The following is a 20,847-nucleotide window of genomic DNA, read 5'->3' as shown; positions in this document are numbered from 1 at the left end:
CCTTTCTATCAGCAATTTATCGTAGATCGCTGGAAGAACGTAAAGTACCTAGCGACTGGAAGAAAGCGCAGGTCGTTCCCATTTTCAAGAAGGGTCATAAATCAGATGCGAATAATTATAGGCCTATTTCGCTTACGTCAATCTGTTGTAGAATAATGGAACATGTTTTGTGTTCTCGTATTATGACGTTCTTAGATAATACAAATCTCCTTCATCATAACCAACATGGATTCCGCAAACAGAGATCATGTGAAACTCAGCTCGCCCTATTTGCCCAAGAAATTCACAGTGCCGTAGACACTGGCGAGCAGATTGATGCCGTATTCCTGGACTTCAGGAAGGCATTTGATACGGTTCCGCACTTACGTTTAGTGAAAAAAATACGAGCTTGCGGAATATCGGACCAGATTTGTGATTGGACTCAGGATTTCCTAGAAGAAAGAACACAACATGTCATTCTTAACGGTTCAAAATCTGCCGATGTAGAGGTAATTTCGGGAGTACCGCAGGGAAGCGTGATAGGACCTTTATTGTTTACAATATACATAAATGACTTAGTTGACAACATCGGTAGCTCCGTGAGGCTATTTGCAGATGACACGGTTGTCTGCAAGAAAGTAGCAACATCAGAAGACTCGTACGTACTCCAGGAGGACCTGCAGAGGATTAATGCATGGTGCGACAGCTGGCAGCTTTCCCTAAACGTAGATAAATGTAATATAATGCGCATACATAGGGGCAGAAATCCATTCCAGTACGATTATGCCATAGGTGGTAAATCATTGGAAGCGGTAACGACCGTAAAATACTTAGGAGTTACTATCCGTAGCGATCTGAAGTGGAATGATCACATAAAACAAATAGTGGGAAAAGCAGGCGCCAGGTTGAGATTCATAGGAAGAATTCTAAGAAAATGTGACTCATCGACGAAAGAAGTAGCTTACAAAACGCTTGTTCGTCCGATTCTTGAGTATTGCTCATCAGTATGGGACCCTTACCAGGTTGGATTAATAGAAGAGATAGACATGATCCAGCGAAAAGCAGCGCGATTCGTCATGGGGACATTTAGTCAGCGCGAGAGCGTTACGGAGATGCTGAACAAGCTCCAGTGGCGGACACTTCAAGAAAGGCGTTACGCAATACGGAGAGGTTTATTATCGAAATTACGAGAGAGCACATTCCGGGAAGAGATGGGCAACATATTACTACCGCCCACATATATCTCGCGTAATGATCACAACGAAAAGATCCGAGAAATTAGAGCAAATACGGAGACTTACAAGCAGTCGTTCTTTCCACGCACAATTCGTGAATGGAACAGGGAAGGGGGGATCAGATAGTGGTACAATAAGTACCCTCCGCCACACACCGTAAGGTGGCTCGCGGAGTATAGATGTAGATGTAGATGTAACTCAGTTATATATTACAGAGGCCAACCGGCACTCTGACCGAACACGCTGAGCTACCGGTTTTTTTTTTTTTTTTTTTTTTTTTTTCGTTGAATCTGATGGGAGCGGATGTCCTAAGATACCCTTTTAAGTTCGGTGTTGATCTATTAACTCAGAGGGCATCTAACATTTGCCCCACAAACTTTCCAGCTACTATCATACTTTCGGAGTTATTCTTGGTGGCAACAGTTAGTGACTCACCCTGTAGATCCTTCTATAATTGCGAAGGCGTTGCCGGTGCAAGATTTTGTGCAGCAACTGACCTCTCGATTATGTGCCATAAATGTTCATTGGGATTAATTGAGGGGGGGGGGGAGGGTTATCTGGGTGGCCGAATCATTCACTCGAAATGTCCAGAATGTCGTTAGAACCAATTTCGGACAATTATGACCATGTGACATGGCGCAGTGTCATCCACAAAAATTCCATCGTTTTTTGGGGTATATGACGTCCATAAATTGCTGCAAATGGTCTCCAAGTAGTCGAATATAATCACGACCCAGACCATTCCATGTAAACACTGCGCACACCATTAGGGAAACAACACCAGCTTGCGCAGTGCGTTGTCGACAACTGGGGTCCATGGCTTTGTGTGGTCTGCGTGGCACTCGAACCCTGCCATCAGATCTTACAAACTCAAATCGGAACTCACTTGACCAGCCTAATGTTGTCCCGTCGTGTACGGTCCAACTGGTACGGTCACAACTCAGCAGAGGCGCTGAAGGCGAGGTCCACCTGTTAGCAAAGGCAGTGGCGTCGGTCGTCTTCTGCCACAGCTCATTAACGCTAACTTTGGCCGCACAGTCATAACGGACACGTTTGTCGTACGTCCCACAAAGATTTCGCGGACTTCCGTGACACATCGTAGAAAGTTCCTACACCCTAGTGGACAGATGCATAAAACAAACTGATTAAGGTGCCGCCAGAGCTAATAATCAGTTCTACGAAGATAGACATGTTTTTTGCGAATCTTCAGTGTTCTGTAACGTTAAAACAGTGTTCTTTGACAACACGCGAAATATAACGCACCAACAACGACGCGTTTTCGAGAGACCCTTAGCGTGCTAGTGTTTAGAAACTGCTTATATTCATAGATGGAAGTTATTATATAAGACTCACCTAGTACGGGCTACAGCTACATCTTAGAAGTAGATATCCTCGGAGTAGTGAAGCAACTCACTCACTGAAAGCAAGACTTCCAGTCCTCAATATATATCAATCACGGCCCTTTCATAGTATGCTCATGCAATAGTCCCTTACTTAACAATCATATACAGCTGCTGGCTCGCCGAAAGACTGGAAAGTTGCACGTTGCACAGGTCACACCAATATTCAATAAAGGTTATATATATATATATATATGTATATATATATATATATATATATATATACATATACACTCCTGGAATTTGAAATAAGAACACCGTGAATTCATTGTCCCAGGAAGGGGAAACTTTATTGACACATTCCTGGGGTCAGATACATCACATGATCACACTGACAGAACCACAGGCACATAGACACAGGCAACAGAGCATGCACAATGTCGGCACTAGTACAGTGTATATCCACCTTTCGCAGCAATGCAGGCTGCTATTCTCCCATGGAGACGATCGTAGAGATGCTGGATGTAGTCCTGTGGAACGGCTTGCCATGCCATTTCCACCTGGCGCCTCAGTTGGACCAGCGTTCGTGCTGGACGTGCAGACCGCGTGAGACGACGCTTCATCCAGTCCCAAACATGCTCAATGGGGGACAGATCCGGAGATCTTGCTGGCCAGGGTAGTTGACTTACACCTTCTAGAGCACGTTGGGTGGCACGGGATACACGCGGACGTGCATTGTCCTGTTGGAATAGCAAGTTCCCTTGCCGGTCTAGGAATGGTAGAACGATGGGTTCGATGACGGTTTGGATGTACCGTGCACTATTCAGTGTCCCCTCGACGATCACCAGTGGTGTACGGCCAGTGTAGGAGATCGCTCCCCACACCATGATACCGGGTGTTGGCCCTGTGTGCCTCGGTCGTATGCAGTCCTGATTGTGGCGCTCACCTGCACGGCGCCAAACACGCATACGACCATGATTGGCACCAAGGCAGAAGCGACTCTCATCGCTGAAGACGACACGTCTCCATTCGTCCCTCCATTCACGCCTGTCGCGACACCACTGGAGGCGGGCTGCACGATGTTGGGGCGTGAGCGGAAGACGGCCTAACGGTGTGCGGGACCGTAGCCCAGCTTCATGGAGACGGTTGCGAATGGTCCTCGCCGATACCCCAGGAGCAACAGTGTCCCTAATTTGCTGGGAAGTGGCGGTGCGGTCCCCTACGGCACTGCGTAGGATCCTACGGTCTTGGCGTGCATCCGTGCGTCGCTGCGGTCCGGTCCCAGGTCGACGGGCACGTGCACCTTCCGCCGACCACTGGCGACAACATCGATGTACTGTGGAGACGTCACGCCCCACGTGTTGAGCAATTCGGCGGTACGTCCACCCGGCCTCCCGCATGCCCACTATACGCCCTCGCTCAAAGTCCGTCAACTGCACATACGGTTCACGTCCACGCTGTCGCGGCATGCTACCAGTGTTAAAGACTGCGATGGAGCTCCGTATGCCACGGCAAACTGGCTGACACTGACGGCGGCGGTGCACAACTGCTGCGCAGCTAGCGCCATTCGACGGCCAACACCGCGGTTCCTGGTGTGTCCGCTGTGCCGTGCGTGTGATCATTGCTTGTACAGCCCTCTCGCAGTGTCCGGAGCAAGTATGGTGGGTCTGACACACCGGTGTCAATGTGTTCTTTTTTCCGTTTCCAGGAGTGTATATATATATATATATATATATATATATATATGTGTGTGTGTGTGTGTGTGTGTGTGTGTGTGTGTTCAAACATTATGAAGAGAATGGTATGTTGACACACAACCAGCACTGAGTTCGTAAACATCGTTGTTCTGAAACACAACTAGTTCATTACTCACACGAAGTGTTGAGGTGTACTGACGAGGGATTTACAATCGATTCCGCATTTCTAGGTTTTCAGAAGGCTTTCGATTCTGTGCCTCACAAGCGGGTTGTACTGAAATTGTGTGCTTACAGAATATCCTCTCAGTTATGTGACTGGCCGGCCGGAGTAGCCGAACGGTTTTAGGAGCTACAGTCTGGAACCGCGCGACCGCTACGGCCGCAGATTCGAAACCTGCGTTGGGCATAGGTATGTGTGATGTCCTTAGGTTAGTTAGGTTTAAGTAGTTCTAAGTTCTAGCGGACTGACGACCACAGAAGTTAAGTCCCATAGTGCTCAGAGCCATTTGAACCATTTGAACAGTCTAATGTCGGTGTTGACGAGTCCAGGCGGGGCGTGGAGCTTTGTGTCGTGCAGTCATCAAGGTTACACGAGATAGCCGGTGGCTGTGGAAGCCCATATCGATGATGGTTTTTTGAATCGTTCGCACGCTGACGCTTGTTGACGGCCCAGCATTGACATTTGCGGCGGGGTTGCACTTGTGTCACGTTGAACGATTTCATTCGTCGTTGGTCCCGATCTTACTGTGTCTTTTGCCGGCCGCAGCGATGTCGGAGATTTGATGTTTTACCGTATTTCTGATATTCACGATACACTCGTAAGATAGACGTATGGGAAAATTCCCACTTCATCATTATCTCGGAGATGAAGTGTCCCATCGCTCGAACGCCGACTGTAACACCACTTCAAACTCACTTGTTGATGACCTGCCATTGTGACAGCGGTAACCGATCTAACAACTGCGCCAGACAGTTTTTGTGTTATATACACTCCTGGAAATTGAAATAAGAACACCGAGAATTCATTGTCCCAGGAAGGGGAAACTTTATTGACACATTCCTGGGGTCAGATACATCACATGATCACACTGACAGAACCACAGGCACATAGACACAGGCAACAGAGCATGCACAATGTCGGCACTAGTACAGTGTATATCCACCTTTCGCAGCAATGCAGGCTGCTATTCTCCCATGGAGACGATCGTAGAGATGCTGGATGTAGTCCTGTGGAACGGCTTGCCATGCCATTTCCACCTGGCGCCTCAGTTGGACCAGCGTTCGTGCTGGACGTGCAGACCGCGTGAGACGACGCTTCATCCAGTCCCAAACATGCTCAATGGGGGACAGATCCGGAGATCTTGCTGGCCAGGGTAGTTGACTTACACCTTCTAGAGCACGTTGGGTGGCACGGGATACATGCGGACGTGCATTGTCCTGTTGGAACAGCAAGTTCCCTTGCCGGTCTAGGAATGGTAGAACGATGGGTTCGATGACGGTTTGGATGTACCGTGCACTATTCAGTGTCCCCTCGACGATCACCAGTGGTGTACGGCCAGTGTAGGAGATCGCTCCCCACACCATGATGCCGGGTGTTGGCCCTGTGTGCCTCGGTCGTATGCAGTCCTGATTGTGGCGCTCACCTGCACGGCGCCAAACACGCATACGACCATCATTGGCACCAAGGCAGAAGCGACTCTCATCGCTGAAGACGACACGTCTCCATTCGTCCCTCCATTCACGCCTGTCGCGACACCACTGGAGGCGGGCTGCACGATGTTGGGGCGTGAGCGGAAGACGGCCTAACGGTGTGCGGCACCGTAGCCCAGCTTCATGGAGACGGTTGCGAATGGTCCTCGCCGATACCGCAGGAGCAACAGTGTCCCTAATTTGCTGGGAAGTGGCGGTGCGGTCCCCTACGGCACTGCGTAGGATCCTACGGTCTTGGCGTGCATCCGTGCGTCGCTGCGGTCCGGTCCCAGGTCGACGGGCACGTGCACCTTCCGCCGACCACTGGCGACAACATCGATGTACTGTGGAGACCTCACGCCCCACGTGTTGAGCAATTCGGCGGTACGTCCACCCGGCCTCCCGTATGCCCACTATACGCCCTTTCTCAAAGTCCGTCAACTGCACATACGGTTCACGTCCACGCTGTCGCGGCATGCTAGCAGTGTTAAAGACTGCGATGGAGCTCCGTATGCCACGGCAAACTGGCTGACACTGACGGCGGCGGTGCACAAATGCTGCGCAGCTAGCGCCATTCGACGGCCAACACCGCGGTTCCTGGTGTGTCCGCTGTGCCGTGCGTGTGATCATTGCTTGTACAGCCCTCTCGCAGTGTCCGGAGCAAGTATGGTGGGTCTGACACACCGGTGTCAATGTGTTCTTTTTTCCATTTCCAGGAGTGTAAGTCTCGTCGACCGTAGCGCCGCATTCTCACTGCTTACATACAGGGTGTTTCAAAAATGACCGGTATATTTGAAACGGCAATAAAAACTAAACGAGCAGCGATAGAAATACAGCGTTTGTTGCAATATGCTTGGGACAACAGTACATTTTCAGGCGGACAAACTTGCGAAATTACAGTAGTTACAATTTTCAACAACAGATGGCGCTGCAAGTGATGTGAAAGATATAGAAGACAACGCAGTCTGTGGGTGCGCCATTCTGTACGTCGTCTTTCTGCTGTAAGCGTGTGCTGTTCACAACGTGCAAGTGTGCTGTGGACAACATGGTTTATTCCTTAGGACAGAGGATTTTTCTGGTGTTGGAATTCCACCGCCTAGAACACAGTGTTGTTGCAACAAGACGAAGTTTTCAACGGAGGTTTAATGTAACCAAAGGACCGAAAAGCGATACAATAAAGGATCTGTTTGAAAAATTTCAACGGACTGGGAACGTGACGGATGAACGTGCTGGAAAGGTAGGGCGACCGCGTACGGCAACCACAGAGGGCAACGCGCAGCTAGTGCAGCAGGTGATCCGACAGCGGCCTCGGGTTTCCGTTCGCCGTGTTGCAGCTGCGGTCCAAATGACGCCAACGTCCACGTATCGTCTCATGCGCCAGAGTTTACACCTCTATCCGTACAAAATTCAAACGCGGCAACCCCTCAGCGCCGCTACCATTGCTGCACGAGAGACATTCGCTAACGATATAGTGCACAGGATTGATGACGGCGATATGCATGTGGGCAGCATTTGGTTTACTGACGAAGCTTATTTTTACCTGGACGGCTTCGTCAATAAACAGAACTGGCGCATATGGGGAATCGAAAAGCCCCATGTTGCAGTCCCATCGTCCCTGCATCCTCAAAAAGTACTGGTCTGGGCCGCCATTTCTTCCAAAGGAATCATTGGCCCATTTTTCAGATCCGAAACGAGTACTGCATCACGCTATCTGGACATTCTTCGTAAATTTGTGGCGGTACAAACTGCCTTAGACGACACTGCGAACACCTCGTGGTTTATGCAAGATGGTGCCCGGCCACATCGCACGGCCGACGTCTTTAATTTCCTGAATGAATATTTCGATGATCGTGTGATTGCGTTGGGCTATCCGAAACATACAGGAGGCGGCGTGGATTGGCCTCCCTATTCGCCAGACATGAACCCCTGTGACTTCTTTCTGTGGGGACACTTGAATGACCAGGTGTACCGCCAGAATCCAGAAACAATTGAACAGCTGAAGCAGTACATCTCATCTGCATGTGAAGCCATTCCGCCAGACACGTTGTCAAAGGTTTCGGGTAATTTCATTCAGAGACTACGCCATATTATTGCTACACATGGTGGATATGTGGAAAATATCGTACTATAGAGTTTCCCAGACCGCAGCGCCGTCTGTTGTTGAAAATTGTAACTACTGTAATTTCGAAAGTTTGTCCGCCTGAAAATGTACTGTTGTCCCAAGCATATTGCAACAAATGGTGTATTTCTATCGCTGCTCGTTTAGTTTTTATTGCCGTTTCAAATACACCGGTCATTTTTGAAACACCCTATATGTATGTATTTGAACGCGCATGTACCGAGTGATCAAAAAGTCAGTATAAATTTGAAAACTGAATAAATCACGGAATAATGTAGATAGACAGGTACAAATTGACACACATGCTTGGAATGACATGGGGTTTTATTAGAACTAAAAAAAATATAAAAGTTAAAAAATGTCTGATCAGAATAGCAATAATTAGCATAACAAAGTAAGACAAAGCAAAGATGATGTTCTTTACAGGAAATGCTCAATATGTCCACCATCATTCCGCAACAATAGCTGTAGAATAATGTTGTGATCAGCACTGTAAAGCATGTCCGGAGTTACAGTGGGGCATTGGCGTCGGATGTTGTCTTTCAGTATCCCTAGAGATGTCGGTCGATCACGATACACTTGCGACTTCAGGTAACCCCAAAGCCAATAATCGCACGGACTGAGGTCTGGGGACCTGGGAGGCCAAGCACGACGAAAGTGGCGGCTGAGCACACGATCATCACCAAACTACGCGCTCAAGACATCTTTCACGTGTCTAGCAATATGGGGTGGAGCGCCATCCTGCATAAACATCCTACGTTCCAGCAGGTGTTTATCAGCCAGGCTGGGGATGATGCGATTCTGCAACATATCGAGGTACCTTTCACCCGTCACGATAGAAGTTACTGACGTTTTGCTGTCCAGCACCATCTGTCGGACATTTTGTGAACTTTGTTTTTTTTGGTTCTAATAAAACCCCATGTCATTCCAAGCATGTGTGCCAATTTGTACCCCTCTATCTACATTATTCCGTGATTTATTCAGTTTTGAAATTTATACTGACTTTTTGATCACCCGGTGTATTAATCACAGGACCGCCTTCTGCCGTCCTAGTGTTGGAAAGAATTTATTTGTGGCTGGAGTTCTTCCATCGTCGCAGACGAGTACGAGAACCATCACTTCGACGCACTGGACGCAGTACATACGGTGATATCGCAAATTGCTTCGGCTTATTGGGACTGTAAAAGCTAAACAGCTGTGATCAATTTAGTTTATTTCCACTTAGGTTCTACACCACCGAAGATCATCTTTGAAAGTAGTGTCTCCTAGTGTTTGGTACGTAGATGATGTCACTCATTTCGCGTTATTGATATTAGACCGCGCAGTCATAATAAGGGGCAGAGTTTGGCAACTGATTAGTAATTTTACTCAGGACATGTAAACTTTGTAATACAAAGCTTTTTGTTTAATCTACAATAAATATATAAACAGGAACAACGTTTATCATTTAGTAGTATCAGTTGCCTTTTTCATTTATGTTTAGGTTGTAATTTATATGTTACAGAGCATTAAGAGATCCTAAGATCTGCTTCAGGGGCCAAATCTTCATTTTAGCGTTTATTATTTTCCGTTACACACATTCGTTTCAAACCCGCCTGGAGTACCATCTTGGACTTGTTATTAGCTCTGACGGCATCAATCAGTTGGTTTATGCAGCAGTCCACCAGTCCAACGTGTCACGGAAGTCTGCGAAATCTTTGTGGGACGTAGGACAACATCCGACGCCATAACTCCAGACATGCTTTAGAGTGCTGTTCACAACATTATTCCTCGACTACAGGTATTATTGAGGAATGATGGTTGACATATTGAGAATTTCCTTTAAAGAACAGCATCTATGCTTTGCCTTACTTTGTTATGCTAATTATTGCTATTCTGATTTGATGAAACGCCATCTGTCGGACTTTTTCGAACTTTTGTATTTTTGGTTCTAATAAAACCCCATGTCATTCCAAGCATGTGTGTCAATTTGTACCCCTCTATCTATATTATTCTGTAGTTTATTAAGTTTTCAAATTTATAGTGACTTTTGGATCACCCAGTACATACCAGTTTCTTTGGAGGTTCGGTGTGGAGCGTGGGTTGAAGAATCGCGACTTACATGTGCACCTGCACGCTACTACACGTTCCGTTTCTCTAGCTTTCCGACATTTACTTCTTCCACAACTGATCACTTGTCGTATGCTCCATGCGGGCGTTGCAGTCCATTCCTGAGTTACTAAACACATACGAGGAGTCGGAACTGGGGCACGTAGCGAGTGAGTAACGATAGCCGTGCCACCAGCAGTTCGGTGTAAACGCCACCGAGCAGCAAGTCAAACACTCACTCGCAGTCGGCCTGTTTGCTGACGTAATGCTGATCCAGCCCTCGCGCAGTTTGGCAGACTATAAACCTTTCCGCGCGCGGTCGGTTCCGCAGAGCATAGAAGGATCCTTCTATGCTGTGTGGTCGGTTCCCGCCCGAAGCGTCCTACAGTGGGGCCGAATCCCAAGAAGCGTTATAAATTCGGCTGAAAGTCAGTACTCGGGGGTTTTCGGGGTCCCTGATTATGAATTCGTAGTCAAAATTTGAAATAAAAACAAAATGGCGGATTTAACATTAATCACTTTCATGTTGGAAAGTGCAAAATATATCCGTATGCTGTATAACACAATAAAGCGTTCAGTCGGTTGATTCAAAATTCATAGATCGTCATCCGAAGAATGAGTTGGTTCACGATCAGTTGATTCAACTTTTGAATCGCTGGAGCTAACTGTACTTGCTGGTATACGTGACGCAACCCACAATGAAACTGCTTCTGCAAGCAACGACTTCGTGGTTTTTCGGGAAAGTTGGCGCCGACTTGAAATAAATGGATAGGATACTAATACACTACTGGCCATTAAAATTGCTACACCACGAAGATGAGATGCTACAGACGAGAAATTTAACCGACAGGAAGAAGATGCTGTGATATGCAAATGATTAGCTTTACAGGGCATTCACACAAGGTTGGCGGCGGTGGCGACACCTACAACGTGCTCACATGAGGAAAGTTTCCAACCGATTTCTCATACACAAGCAGCAGTTGACCGGCGTTGCCTGGTGAAACGTTGTTGTGATGCCTCGTGTAAGGAGGAGAAATGCGTACCATCACGTTTCCGACTTTGATAAAGGTCGGATTGTAGCCTATGGCGATTGCGGTTTATCGTATCGTGACATTGCTGCTCGCGTTAGTCGAGATCCAATGACTGTTACCAGAATATGGAATCGAAGGGTTCAGGAGGGTAATACGGAACACCGTGCTGGATCCCGACGGCCTCGTATCACTAGCAGTCGAGATGAGAGGCATCTTATCCGCACGGCTGTAACGGATCGTGCAGCCACGTCTCGATCCCTGAATCAACAGATGGGGACGTTTGCAAGACAACAACCATCTGCACGAACACTTCGCCGACGTTTGCAGCAGCATGGACTATCAGCTCGGACACCGTGGCTGCGGTTACCCTTGACGCTGCATCACAGACAGGAGCGCCTGCGATGGTGTACTCGACGACGAACCTGGATGCACGAATGGCAAAACGTCATTTTTTCGGATGAATCCAGGTTCTGTTTACAGCATCGTGATGGTGGCATCCGTGTTTGGCGACATCGCGGTGAACGCACATTGCAAGCGTGTATTCGTCATCGCCATACTGGCGTATCACCCGGCGTGATACGTGTGCCATTGGTTACACATCTCGGTCACCTCTTGTTCGCACTGACGGCACTATGAACAGTGGACGTTACATTTCAGATGTGTTACGACCCGTGGCTCTACCCTTCACGCGATCCCTGCGAAACGCTACATTTCAGCAGGATAATGTACACCCGCATGTTGCAGGTCCTGTACGGGCGTTTCTGGGTACAGAAAATCGACTGCTGCCATGGTGAGCACATTCTCCAGATCTCTCACCAATTGAAAACGTCTGGTCAATGGTGGCCGAGCAACTGGCTCGTCACAACATACCAGTCACTACTCTTGATGAACTGTGGTATCGTGTTGAAGCTGCATGGGCAGCTGTACCTGTATACGCCATCCGAGCTCTGTTTGACTCAATGCCCAGGCGTATCAAGGCCGTTATTACGGCCAGAGGTGGTTGTTCTGGGTACTGATTTCTCAGGATCTATGCACCCAAATTGCGTGAACATGTAATCACATGTCAGTTCGAGTACAATATATGTGTCCAACGAATACCTGTTTATCATCTGCATTTCTTCTTGGTGTAGCAGTTTTAATAGCCAGTAGTGTAATAAACATAAAAAAATGTCTTCCATTGTTTTGGCTTGAGAACATTTTCTTGCAAAATCTTCACTAAATTATTTTTAATGTTCTTATTAGTAGACTCTTAGGCGTCTTCTAACAGCTGCCTTATCGGCAATACAGTCGAGTTTATCACTTCTGCGCCATGAATCAATACCTTATGTACCGACGTTGGCATGTAGAGCCATGGATATCACTGCACGAAGTAGCGAGCTGTCTGTAAGGCATAATCTTGGAATTGTATGAAATCGATTTGGTGGTCACTCGAGATTGTTTGCAGTAAGACTTGCAAACGCTTAATCAAGTCCTCATCTACCCCTGATCTTTCTCCTTCCTGCGGGCCTTAGCCCCACGTGACGTAGGGCTGACCGTTTTATTACTCATGTGGCAATGTTAGAGGCATAGGGTGGCCGGATGCCCTTCCTATCGCCAACCCGAACCCCCTGGGACAGAAGAAGTGTACCCCAGCTGTCTGTGTTAAGTGTAAATCATGCATTAGTGCGAATGTGTTCAAATCTCTGCGAGCCGTGTAACTGAGGCGGAACGTGGGGACCAGCCCAGTATTCACTTAGTGGGATGTGGAAAACCGCCTAAAAATCACATCCAGGCTGGGGCAGACCGGCCCTTGTTAATCCGCCAGACGGATTCGATCCGGGGCCAGCACGCCTACCAAATCTCATTTTGTTCGCTTTTGTTCGTTGCATCTGCTCGAGGCAGACGTCGTAAGACATCTGTTTAAGTTCGTTGTTGATCGATTAACTCAGTTTTTTTATTACAGAGGGCAGCTAACCCTCTCACCAAACACGCTGAGCTACTGTTCCAGCATGACATCCGTTCAAGTTGATCGTTGATTCCATTACTCAGTTTTTTTATTAAAGAGGTCAAGCAGCTCTCTGACTGAATACGCTGAGCTACCGTGCTGACGGACATTGAATAGTGCGAATGTGTTCAAATGTCTGCGAGCCGTGCAACTGCGGCGGAATGTGGGGACCAGCCCGGTATTCACCTAGTGGGATGTGGAAAACCGCCTAAAAACCACATCCAGGCTTGGCGTCAGACCGGCCCTTGTCGTTAATCCGCCGGGCGCATTCGATCCGGGGCCGGTACACCTGCCCGAGTCCAAGAAGCAGCGCATTAGCGTTCTCGGCTACCCTGGCGGGCCCCCATCTACCCCTGATATAGCAGCAGAAATGCCTGAGTTTACGAAAAATCTTCGAACGGTGTTCCCATCATTCGAACTACCGAAACCAGGCTTTGCTTGATCAGACCTAATTCCATACGGAAACCCTTCTGTATACTGGTTTTTCGGATCGTTACATGTTCCTTTTCTTTATCACTACGTGCTTGTCAGTTTTGAATTCCAAGCTTATATGAGACATGGAAGCAGCGTTCGATAAACCGTATCCACGCATGCAAAGTTGACGATTTGAACTGTAAATGATTTTCAGAGATTCAAAAATGGTTCAAATGGCTCTGAGCACTATGGGACTTACCAGCTGAGGTCATCAGTCCCCTAGAACTTAGAACTACTTAAACCTAACTAACCTAAAGGCATCACAAACATCCATGCCCTTCATAGATTCCGTTTCTAAACTTGTGTCGATGGTGTTAAATTCTTTTGAAGTTGCATTGAATAAATAGCATCGTTGAGCAGATATATTATGCGTGGTAGCATTACAAACTATCGTCTGTCTTGGTGAAAGCAAGTCGGAAAGAAACTCTTAATTCTTTTCCATCTACTGTCTTTTCGGAAGGGACAAGATTTTCTCTTGCTGATCAATGTGTTCCATATCGTTAAGAGTAGTTTAAGGACTCTCGTGAAACTATTTGATTCTAATTGGTCTGCAAAAACGAGGAGATGACGGCCTAAGATTTTTCCATACAACTATCCTTGGGTTTGTTTCTTGGTTGTCTGATCCAGGCTGCAGTGTAACGATTGAGGTAAAAAGAATACTAGCATCTTACTTGCTTCCATCATTATTGGTGAACTTTTTTTTGTACGTACTTTGGCCAGAAGTGTCATCGCAGCCCCCACTTACAAATTAAATTCAGGTTGCGCATCTTTTCAGCAGACAAACTTTTGACAATTTTCATTCGTGTTAATTATGTCCTACCAGCTGACTAAGCAAAGGCTGCAGTTTTACCTCAGCACTACATTCAGTAACAGAAATATCTGACTATTTGAGCTTAGCTTTATATGGCAATTTATACCGCGGAAATAAATCACAGCTGTTCTCTTTGCTTGACATTGCGATTTCGATAATTTTATTTCTGCTATGAGTTCATGGGGTCACGACGCTCAGCAATGAGCACGACGACTTATGGTGATGATGAGCGACAGAGCAACATCGGCAGATAAAGTCGATTCTCGAATCGTATGTATGACCTCCTTATACTCATTCGCCTTAGACGAGCTCCCCAATCCCACGTCACGGACAGCTTTTGCAGCATCTCATTTCCCAGACGTTTGGAGGCTCATTTGAGTGGCATTAATTCTTCCTTACTATTTCTTGCCCGTAATTCTCCTTCGTTATGTCCGGTCACTAGGCCCTGAAAATTCTGAGCAAGGCCGACCTAAATTACAAGATTTTTTGAAGGTTGTTTTCTTCGAAAGAAACTAACTCGCCCAACCATTCAGAATACTTTCGCAGAAATTTGCCTTCTCGATACTTGATGCCACTTTTTATGAACGTCATGCAACTACTTGGGAAGGACAGGTTTTACATTGGCTAATATAGCGAACGGGCGTTGCAGTTTAGCAGACATGAAATTTCCGATCACTGCATGCACTTCAGTCTCTCTCTCATTCAAATAACCTTTCAATATCCAAAAAATTTCTCCTCTTGTCAGGCCACATGCTTCACCTTCATCAGCGACAGATTATGAAATTGAAAAATATAATATCTGTATAGGTGGATGCACCCCTCCATGAACCATGGACCTTGCCGTTGGTGGGGAGGCTTTTGTGCCTCAGAGATACAGATGGCCGTACCGTAGGTGCAACCACAACGGAGGGGTATCTGTTGAGAGGCCAGACAAACGTGTGGTTCCTGAAGAGGGGCACCAGCCTTTTCAGTAGTCGCAGGGGCAACAGTCTGGATGACTGACTGATCTGGCCTTCGGCCTTGCTGTGCTGGTACTGCGAACAGCTGAAAGCAAGGGGAAACTACAGCCTTAATTTTTCCTGACGGCATGCAGCTTTACTGTATGATTAAATGATGATGACGTCTTCTTGGGTAAAATATTCCGGGGGTAAAATAGTCCCCCATTCGGATCTCCGAAATGGGACTACGCAGGAGGACGTCGTTATCAGGCGAAAGAAAACTGACGTTCTACGGATCGGAGCGTGGAATGCCCGATTCCTTAATCGGGCACATAGTTTAGAAAATTTAAAAAGAGAAATGGGTAGGTTAAAGTTAGTTATGGTGGGGATTAGTGAAGTTCGGTGGCAGAAGGAACAAGACTTCTGGTCAGGTGAATACAGGGTTATAAATACAAAATCAAATAGGGGTAATGCAGGGGTAGGTTTAATGATGAATAAAAAATAGGAGCGGGGATAAGCTACTACGAACAGCAAAGTGATCGCATTATTGCAGCCAAAATAGACACGAAGCTCACGACTACCACAGTTGTACACGTTTATATATCAACTAGCTCCGCAGCTGATGAAGAGATTGAAGAAATGTATGATGCGATAAAAGAAATTATTCATATAGTTAAGGGAGAGAAAAATTTAATAGTCATGGGGGAATGGAATTCGATAGAAGGAAAAGGAAGAGAAGGAATAGTAGCAGGTGAATTTGGACTGGGGGTAAGGAATGAAACAGGAAGCCATCTGGTAGAATTTTGCACAGAGCGTAACTTAATCATAGCTAACACTTGGTTTAAGAATAATGAAAGAAGGTTTTATACGTGGAAGAGGACTGGAGACACTGGAAAGTTTCAGATAGATTATATAATGTCAAGACAGAGATTTAGGAACCAGGTTTTAAACTGTAAGACATTTATAGAGGCAGTGTGGACTTTGACCACAATCTATTGGTTATGAATTGGAGATTAAAACTGAAGAAACTGCAAAAAGCTAGGAATGGGACCTGGGTAATCTGAAAGAACCAGAGGTTGTAGAGAGTTTCAGAGAAACCATTAACGAACGATTGACAAGAATGGGGAAAATAAATACAGTAGAAGAACAATGCGTAACTTTAAGAGATGAATTAGCGAAGGCAGCAGAGTATCAAGTAGATAAAAAGACGAGGGGTAGTAGAAATCCTTAGGAAACAATTGAATTTAATTGATGAAAGGAAAAAATATAAAAGTGCAGTAAATGAAGCAGGCAAAAAGGAATACAAGCGTCTCAAAAATGAGATCGACAGGAAGTGCAAAATGGTTAAGCAGGGATGGCTAGAAGACAAATGTAAGGATGTAGAGCCATATATCATTAGGGGTAAGATAGACACTACCTACAGGAAAATTAAAAAGATCTTTGGAGAAAGGAGAACCATTTTCATGAATATTAAGAGCTTAGATGGAAAACCAGTTCCAAGCAAAGAAAGGAAAGCAGGAAGATAGGAGTATATATAGGGTCTATATAAGGGCGATGTACTTCAGGGCAATAGTTTGGAAATGGAAGAGGACGTAGATGAAGATGGAGTGGGAGATACGATACTGTGTGAAGAATTTGACAGGGCACTGAAAGACCTAAGTCGAAACAAAGCCCAGGGAGTATAAAAAATTCCATTAGTACTGATAGCCTTGGGAGAGCCAACCCTGACAATATCCTACCAGAGACAGGCGAAATACCTTCAGATGTTAAGAAGAATATAATAATTCCAATCCCAAAGAAAGGAGGTGTCGACAGGTGTGAAAATTACCGAACTACCAGTTTACTAAGTCTCGGCTCCAAAATACTTTACACGAATTCTTTACAGACGAATGGAAGAACTCTTAGAAGCCGATCTCTGGGAAGATAAGTTTGGATTACGTAGAAATGTAGGAATACGTGAGGCAATACTGACCCTACGACTTATCTTACAAAGTAGATTAAGGGGGGTAGGAGCAGGAGAGACACCACAGGACATTTTAATTTCCACTGTCTATACTTTTACGAATAAATTCATAAAACTTTGTCAACATGACCAGGAAGGATTAAGGATTCACAATCAAAGCAGTGGAAGTTCCAAAAAAATAGACAAATAACTTTTTTACATGTGAAAGTTCACCATTTTTTTTCACTTCTATTGGGTGCGTTTGTTGCTATAAGTACACATTTCTTCATAAGTAAGAGAGATTCTTCGATGAATTTTGCACAGAATACAAACCATACAGGTGTATGAAGCTCTAGAAATTATTTAATTTATGAAAATATGAGTGTGCTGTTATATTTCAAACTTCATGTTTAGAAAAAACTCAAATTTTTTAGTTAATTGTCTCAATTTTTACTACAGTTTTTAATAGATTTGGAAAATTCTAGAGTTTCATACACCTGTAAGTATGGGTTGTATGTTGTGCAATATTCATCGAAGAATCTCCCTTACTTATGAAGAAAAGTGTACCTATAGCAACAAACGCACCCAATAGAAGTGAAAAAAAGGTGAAATACAAATGTCAGAAAATAAAAAATTATTTTCTTATATTTTTGAACTTCCACCACTATAAGTGTAAATTCTGAATCCCTTCTGGTCATTCTGACAAAGTTTTATGGTTCAAATGGCTCTGAGCACTATGCGACTTAACTTCTGAGGTCATCAGTCGCCTAGAACTTAGAACTAATTAAACCTAACTAACCTAAGGACATCACACACATCCATGCCCGAGGCAGGATTCGAACCTGCGACCGTAGCGGTCGCTTGGTTCCAGACTGTAGCGCCCAGAACCGCACGGCCACTCCGGCCGGCCAAAGTTTTATGAATTTATTTTTAGATGTGTAGACAGTGGAAATTAAAATGTCCTGTGGTGTCTATCCTGCTCCAAGTCGTCCCGTTTGACGTCCTACACCCCTTAAGGAAAGGCAAACCTACGTTTCTAGCATTTGTGGACTTAGAGAAGGCTTTTGACAATGTTGACTGGAATACTCTCTTTCAAATACTGAATGTGTAAGGAGTCCAATACAGGGAGCGAAAGGCTATTTACAATTTGTATAAGAACGAGGTGGCAGTTCTCATGCGCAACACAGGGCTAACCAACAGTTTGTTTTGCTTACAAGGGAACCTCCCCATCGCACCCACCTCAAATTTGGTTATAAGTTGGCACAGTGGATAGGCCTTGAAAACTGAACACAGATCAATCGAGGAAACAGGAAGAAGTTGTGTGGAACTATGAAAAAAATAAGCAAAATATACAAACTGAGTAGTCCATGCGCAAGATAGCCAATATGAAGAACAGTCTGAGGTAAGGAGCGTCGTGGTCCCGTGGTTAGCGTGAGCAGCTGCGGAACGAGAGGTCCTTGGTTCAAGTCCTTGAAAAGTTTAATTTTTTATTTGCAGACAATTATTATCTGTCCGTCAATCCGTCCGATGCGAGGTAACTGCGCCGTAGTATGGGGACGCTACACCTAAACAAACATCGGAACACACGACGTCAGTCGACTACAGAGCACGAAAGAGAGAGTATTCCTGCTAACGAGGCTCCCTGGCTGTCAGTTGACTGTTCACTACTTTGGACGAGTGTGCATTAAATACGTGAGATGTATTCCGTGGGCAATATGAATCCAGCAAATACAGCTCGCGACTTCAATAACAATCGCACGGTTTTGCGGTGCGGTCGCAAAACACAGACACTAAACTTATTACAGTGAACAGAGACGTCAATGAACAGACGGACAGATCATAACTTTGCGAAAAATAAAGAAAGTAAACTTTTCACTTTAGGGAAGACTTGAACCAAGGACCTCTCGTTCCAGAGCTGCTCACGCTAACCACGGGACCACGGCGCTCCTGAGGTCATACAATCCTTGATGTTGCCTATCTTGCGCATGGACTGCTCAGTTTGTATATTTTACTTATTTTTTCATGGTTCCACACAACTTCTTCCTGTTTTCTCGATAGGTCTGTGTTCAGTTTTTCAAGGCCTATCCACTGTGCCAACTTATAACCAAATTTGAGGTGGGTGCGATGGGGGGGTTCCCTTGTTAGGAACTGAACACAATACCTAAGGTTCACATTACACGAGGAGGAAATTTTCGAAATAAGTATATTCACTTTTCTTAGATACAGACTTTTTTTTAATTTTTGTAGAAAGTTTACATTATATGACTCCTTCATGATGTTTGTCTACTTTTTCTGTGTGACTGTGTACTGCTAAAGAAGGAAGCAGCACCTGGCAATCAGTGGACTTTCATGTTACTCTGATGACGCATTCACATATGTGGTCCGTCCGTTTTTCTCCAGTCTCCGGAGGTAAGGAAAAAAAGAGTGCACGAACGTAAACTGGCTTTCGTTTCTCGCCACTACGCGATTTCGCTGGGAAGGTGGGGCTATTTCGCCGCCTCGCTTTGTGAAGGGAGACTTTTTCCTCAAGTTGTCCGGTGTGCGGCGGTGGGTGCTTCTGCCACCCCTCCTGAGGAGGCGTGGCGCCGCTAAAGGTAGCAACTCCGCGCGCCGAGATCAAAGAGCTCAGCGAGGCGGCAGCCTGGAAGAGGCATCTCTGCGCGGAATCTCTTTGAACTCCCGCGTCTGAGTCGAGCTCCCCCCCCCCCCCGCCCTCCCCCACTTCCGCAGCAAAAGTTCTTAGCTCCAACTACATATCTGCCACCGCTCGGCGGTAAAGAAACGCGATTGCCCGTGATGTCTCTATCTCCAATCTTTTAAGCGCTTAATACACCGCGGAGAAACAGAAATTTACGTTCCAAGACTGCTGACACATACTGGCGGAGATGGAATCTATTGCACCATGATATACTAAAGCTTTAACTAAGGTATTTTATAAATATGGGTGGATCTGATTATGGAATTATGGAAATTTGTGCCTCGGCTAGCATAAATTGTAATGGATGTAAAATAAGCTTAAGTATATTCATATATTTGTAATAATTCAGTATCTGAATAAAATTTTAACCCAATTATGTCTCGAAATAGCATATTGACGAAATATCAAGTTCTTATCATAATTCTGATTTTTGTGATTACTAAGCGGAATTTCTTCAACTTAATATATCCCAATTATTATTGATTTTTTTTTTATTTTTAAATATGAGCATGACACTGGTTATTTTTATTGCTTAAATATCACACACAACTACTAGTATGTGGATTAATTAGCGCTGTCACTTGTTATCACTAACTAAAAGTAAATGAATTAAGTATTTCACACTTGCCACTTTTTAGGTTTTAGAACAAAAATTTTTTTTAATCAGAAAACGCACACAATACTGTCGAATGCATAAGATGATCACTTCACTTCTTAATTTATGCTACTCTTTCTCACCTTTTATTGCTTGAAGTGAAGGTCAGTAGACTTGTAGCGTGCCGAAAAGCGTTTAATTTGTGTTTTTGTAATCTCAAGGAAATT

The sequence above is a fragment of the Schistocerca serialis genome, chromosome 11 (genome assembly GCF_023864345.2).
Source record: "Schistocerca serialis cubense isolate TAMUIC-IGC-003099 chromosome 11, iqSchSeri2.2, whole genome shotgun sequence".
NCBI classification, from domain to species: domain Eukaryota; kingdom Metazoa; phylum Arthropoda; class Insecta; order Orthoptera; family Acrididae; genus Schistocerca; species Schistocerca serialis.
Note: the sequence above shows the minus strand (reverse complement) of the source record.